Raw genomic sequence first — 6275 nt, 5'->3', positions numbered from 1 at the left:
TTTGGGTAAGAAATGTCAGTAGGAAATTACCAAACAGTTCACAGTGCTACGTAAAGCATAAGGACATTTAAATGGCATGAACTAGACACTCTGCGGCTGGCTGTGTGTGTGTGTGTGTGTGTGTGTGTGTGTGTGTGTGTGTGTGTGAACTGCAGTGTGCTGTGCAGTGTATCAGCCACAAGGATCCATATCTAACACCTCTCTCTATCTCTTTCACACACTCTCTCTCTCTCACTAATTTTCACTCTCTCTATCACACACACACATCTCTCTAATTTTATCTCTCACACATCTCTCTCTCTCTCATTGTCTCTCTCTCTTTCTCTCTTTTTCTCTTTCTCTCTGTTCCTCTCTCACATCTCTCTGTTTTTTTTCCATTGCAATTCACAGATTTCTGTTAGAACTCTGTTAGAAATCTGCCTTCAAGAAGATAATTGTAGCTGGATCTTTGGGCCTTGTCTATGATAAATAGACATTAATGGCAGTAGGTTTTCCACCGAATGCTATAACTATCATGTAGTGCATAATGGATTCGTCCACAACATCGCTGCATGACTAAAAGACTTTTAGCTGGTGAGAGCTGCCTGGCTTGTTTAATTGTTGGTTTATTTTCCATAAAATGTTTGTTCTTGGTGTTGTTTTGAGCCAAAGGTAAAAGATTAATACTCCTATTCCTACTAAAATTGTATTAAACGATTGACACAATCTCTCTCTTTTCCTCTCTCTCACATCTCTCTCTCTTTCTTTCTCTCACATCTCTCTCTCTTTCTTTCTCTCTCTCTTCCTCTCTCTCTTTTCCTCTTTCTCACATCTCTCTCTTTCTTTCTCTCTCTCTTCTCTCTCTCTTTCTTTCTCTCTTTTCCTCTCTCACCTCTCTCTCTTTTCCTCTTTCTCACATCTCTCTCTTTCTTTCTCTCTCTCTTTTCCTCTCTCACCTCTCCCTCTCTTTTCCTCTCTTTTCCTCTCTCTCACATCTCTCTCTCTTTTCTCTCTCTCTTTTCCTCTCTCTCACATCTATCTCTCTTTGTTTCTCTCTCTCTTTTCCTCTCTCTTTCTCTCACTCTCTCTTCCTCTTTCTCACATCTCTCTCTTTTCCTCTCTCTCACATCTCTCTCTTTTCCTCTCTCTCACATCTCTCTCTTTTCCTCTCTCTCTTTTCCTCTTTCTCTCTTTTCCTCTCTCACCTCTCTCTCTTTTCCTTTCTCACATCTCTCTCTCTTTCTTTCTCTCTCTTCCTCTCTCTCTTCTCTCTCTCTTTCTTTCTCTCTTTTCCTCTCTCACCTCTCTCTCTCTTTTCCTCTCTCTCACATCTCTCTCTCTTTTCTCTCTCTCTTTTCCTCTCTCACATCTCTCTCTCTTTCTTTCTCTCTCTCTTTTCCTCTCTCTCACATCTCTCTCTTTCTCTCTCTCTCTCTTTTCCTCTCTCTCTTTTCCTCTTTCTCACATTTCTCTCTTTCTCTCTCTTTCTTTCTCTCTTTTCCTCTCTCACCTCTCTCTCTCTTCCTTTCTCTCTCATCTCTCTCTCTTTTCCTCTTTCTCACATCTCTCTCTTTCTTTCTCTCTCTCTTCTCTCTCTCTCTTTCTTTCTCTCTTTTCCTCTCTTTCACATCTCTCTCTTTTCCTCTTTCTCACATCTTTCTCCCTTTCTTTCTTTCTCTCTCTCCCTCTCTTTTCCTCTTTCTCACATCTCTCTTTCTTTCTCTCTCTTTTCCTCTCTCTCACATCTCTCGCTCTTTTCCTCTTTCTCACATCTCTCTTTCTTTCTCTCTCTTTTCCTCTCTCACATCTCTCTTTCTTTCTCTCTTTCTTTTCCGCTCTCTCACATCTCTCTCTTTCTTTCTCTCTTTCTTTTCCGCTCTCTCACATCTCTCGCTCTTTCTTTCTCTCTCTCTTTTCCGCTCTCTCACATCTCTCGCTCTCTTTCTTTCTCTCTCTCTTTTCCGCTCTCTTTCTTTCTCTCTCTCACATCCCTCTCTCTCTCTCTCTCTGCGCATGCGCGGCGGTGGAGTGAGCGTGGTGTGTAGAGCGTGTGCGAGTGGTTTGGCGTCTTGCCAAAGTTTTTCGCAAGTTTGTCCTTTTTTCTTTCATTTAATTTATTGAAGGTCTAGTTATTGAGATAGCGGTGGTTAGTGAAAGTTAAGCGTGGGCGAAGGTGGGCGGGACGCCATGGCCTCCGTGGCCGGAGGGGAGACGCTGTCTCTCCGCCATGGCGTCAGGTGTGTACCGAGGAATGGAGAACAGGTGGAGGAGGTTCTGCTGGCGGTGGGAGAGCAGGTCGGGTGTGAGAACATCTACTCCGCCTCCCGAATGATCAAAGCGGTGGTGATTTTCCTAAAAAAAGAAAGATTCGCCAACACGCTGTGTGAAAGTGGAATATGGCTGAAAGGTGACATGCTACACGTCACCCCTCTTTCTGCCCCTGCGACGTGGGTCGTTGTTTCTAACGTCCCCCCCTTCATTAAAGACAAGCTGATCATGAAGGAGCTGGCCCGCTTCGGAAAGTTTGCCGGCCCCATGACGGACATCCCGCTCGGCTGTAAGAACTCCGCGGTGAAACACGTCCTGTCTTTCCGGAGACAGGTTTATATGTTTATTAACAACCGAGATCAAACACTGGATATAAGCTTCAAGTGTAAACACGGCGACAGCAGCTACACCGTCTTCGCCACCACGGAACGCCTGAGGTGTTTTGGGTGTGGGGAGATCGGACATAAACGGCTGAGCTGCCCACGCAGAGCGGTGCAGCCGGGGAGCTCCGGGGGAGACACGGCCGGGGCACAGCGGCAGCAGCGCGGAGACGGCCAGCAGGGGGACACCGGAGAACAGGAGCCTGGGGCAGAGAGGAGCAACGACACACCGAGGTCACAGCGAGAAGAGGTCAGTGAGGAACACACCACTGAAATAATCACAGCACCCAGTGCTAACACCGACACCTGCGTCCATACCTGCAGTAACACCGACACCACAGACAGTCTTCACTCTAAGCCCTACACCGCTATCACCGGTGGAGACAGTGACCCCACACAACCGCAGCAGAAGAACCTACAGGACAAGAACATCGAGAAGAATAAAACTGATTCGGAAATAATAAGGGAGAAGACGGACGAGGTGGAAGAATCGTCTAAACAAGCACAGCATAAGGTTGAGACGTTGGAGGACTTGGGCCCAGAGTGCAGTGAAGGAGCGGCAGGAGAGGAACCCCCCACAGACATGGAGGAGGAAAGGGTCACCCCAGAGCAACCAGGTACTTTCAACCGTCCAGAGCAACCTGAGGAGCTTTACACCGAAGAGCGGATCAACCGATTTCTAGAACTGACAAAAGGAAAACGGAACATTTTACTGACTAAGTTCTTCCCGGACAGGAGGATCTTCATTAAATCCGTGCAACACACCATAGGCGTAATGTCGCCAAGGAGACGCTACAGATTGAGGAAATGGGCAGCAATCGCAAGAGAGGATTTGATGTGTTCTTGGAATGCATACGCATATACTGATGATCTACTGTTTTGACAAAGTGGTTTTTTTTGGTGGGGTGGTTTCTGAGTGGGGGGGGGGGGTCTGTGGGGGTTGTTTTTTCTTTTTTTTCTTTTTCTCTTCCCTTCTTCTCTTTCTTTCTCCTTCTTTCTCTTTTTTTAAAATGGGAAAAATGATTTCAGAAGTGCAGATATGTAAATATACCAAAAATTGAACCTAATAAAGGTGTCTTAAAAGTCAAAAGTCTCTTTCTTTCTCTCTCTCTTCTCTCTCTCTCTCTTTCTTTCTCTCTTTTCCTCTCTCTCACATCTCTCTCTTTTCCTCTTTCTCACATCTTTCTCTCTTTCTTTCTTTCTCTCTCTTTTCCTCTCTCTCACATCTCTCGCTCTTTTCCTCTTTCTCACATCTCTTTCTTTCTCTCTCTTTTCCTCTCTCACATCTCTCTTTCTTTCTCTCTTTCTTTTCCGCTCTCTCACATCTCTCTCTTTCTTTCTCTCTTTCTTTTCCGCTCTCTCACATCTCTCGCTCTTTCTTTCTCTCTCTCTTTTCCGCTCTCTCACATCTCTCGCTCTCTTTCTTTCTCTCTCTCTTTTCCGCTCTCTTTCTTTCTCTCTCTCACATCTCTCTCTCTTTCTTCCTCTCTCTCTCTCTCTTCCTCTCTCTCACTTTCTCTCTCCTCTCTCTCTCTCTCTCTCTCTGCGCATGCGTGGTAGAGGAGGGAGTGTGGCGTGTTGAGCGTGTGAGAGCGGTTGGCGTTTCGCCAACTTTTTTCGGCATTTAATGCACTTTTTTCCGTGTAAACATCTTGGATTAATGACTTTTTTTTGTGTGAACGAGTGTGAAAGCGCGCAAGTGCATGCGTGCGTCGCGGTGGAGGAACATGGCGGCTCCGAACACGTGGCTGTGTGAGAGTTTAACTCGCCGGCGTGGTGTGAGGGTGGTGTGCAGGGCGAGTGTAGAGAACTGTGTGTTAGCGGTAGGAGAACTGGTGGGACATGCGAACGTTGTCTCGGCCTCCCGCATGAACAATGCGATCGTAGTGTTTGTGAATGACGTCGATAGAGCAAACAAGCTAGTCCAGAAAGGAATTGTACTCAATAATGAGCTTACGATGGTCTCTTCCCTAAGTTCCCCATCCAAAAAGATTATACTGTCTAATGTCCCTCTTTTTATCTCCGATGAGATAACATCGAAAGAACTGTCTAGATACGGGCGACTGGTCTCCCCCATAAAGAAAATATTCTTGTAAGTCCCCACTGGTTAAACACTTGGTGTCTTTTAGGAGAATGGTTTGTATGATTCTGACAGATGGAGCAGAAGAACTAAACCTAGTGTTTAAATTCAGTGTAGAAGGTTATGGCTACAGCATTTTTGTATCTTCGGACGCAGATATGAAATGTTTTAAATGTGGTAAAATAGGGCATCTTGTCCGGGCCTGTCCTGAGAGACAGAGTGACCCCGGTGTTTCTGAGCGACCGGGGCAGGATGTAGCTGGGCCTGCTGGAGCCGTTCCCGCTGCAGCTGCAGCTCAGCCCGCTGCTGTTAGATCCGGAGTTGCTGCTGCACCAGAGCCCAGTGAGAGCGAACGCCAATCCCAGCCTGTAGCCCAGGAACCCACGAGGGCTACACCAACCCCAGAGAGGCCCTGCTTGCCTGAGCTGGCTCCAGAGAGGCCTTGCTTGGCCGAACTGGAGAAACCTTGCTTGACCGATAAAGGCATGGTGGATTCTGGCGCAGTGTTGGAGATACCTGCACTGGCAGAGGCAGGTACAGGGGCACAGAGCAGTCGCTCAGAAGCACCAGTCACTACGCCGGGGGATGGGGGAGACGTGGAGATGGAGGACGAACCCATGTTTAAAGTACCGAACAAGCGGAAAAAACGAGGTAAGGGACTAGAGAGCAAACAGGCCAAAAAAGACACTAAAATAGATGAAAAAGAAACAGACAGCGGTGATTACATGTCAGATTCTGTTTTTAACTTTGGCTCTCAGGAAGAACAGCGAGAAGTTGTATACCGTGCTGAGGACATTAAAGAGTTCTTAAGAAGCACCAAGCGGCAAAAGAACGTTGTGCTAGAAAACTATTTCCCAGATCTAAAGCAGTTTATTCATGATGTCAAACATTTTAGAAGGGAAGGCGCTTTTATTGACACAGAGCTCTTTCGACTGAAGAAATTGATTACTAAAGTACGCAAAGAAACTTCTGATGATGACCAGTAGAGTGTTTGGTGTGTTTTATATCAGAATGGTTTTTATCATCTGCTTGTTTTATCTACACTTTGTTCTTATGACTGGGATTCATATTGCAAGTGTAAAATTATATGAGCTAATAAAGCAGAAGAATATTGATGTAGCTATGTTACAGGAAACACACAGTAATGACAACAATGCTACTAACTGAATGAAGGAGTGGGGTGGGCTGGCAATTTTAAGTCACAATACATCAATTAGTGGTGGGGTTGCCTTACTGTTTGCTCGCAATTTTACTCCCAGTTCTTATACAGTAGATGAGGTTTTAAATGGGAGGCTTTTAAAAAAGTTTTGTTTTTATTTGTGTGTATGCTCCCACCAGTGCAGTGGAGAGAATGAGTTTCTTAAATAAACTAGACAATGTCATTGCTGACTGCAACACTGCCGATATTTTAATTTTGGGTGAGGGTTTTAACCGCACAACAGATCATTTGGACAGGAACCATACAGAACCTCATGTGGCCTCCCGTAAGCACCTGTGGGAGATGATGGAGGCTCACGAACTAAACGATATATGGAGAAATTTAAATAAAATTGGGCCCACTCCATAGA

The sequence above is a fragment of the Ictalurus furcatus genome, chromosome 6 (assembly GCF_023375685.1).
Source record: "Ictalurus furcatus strain D&B chromosome 6, Billie_1.0, whole genome shotgun sequence".
Taxonomy (NCBI): Eukaryota; Metazoa; Chordata; class Actinopteri; order Siluriformes; family Ictaluridae; genus Ictalurus; species Ictalurus furcatus.
Note: the sequence above shows the minus strand (reverse complement) of the source record.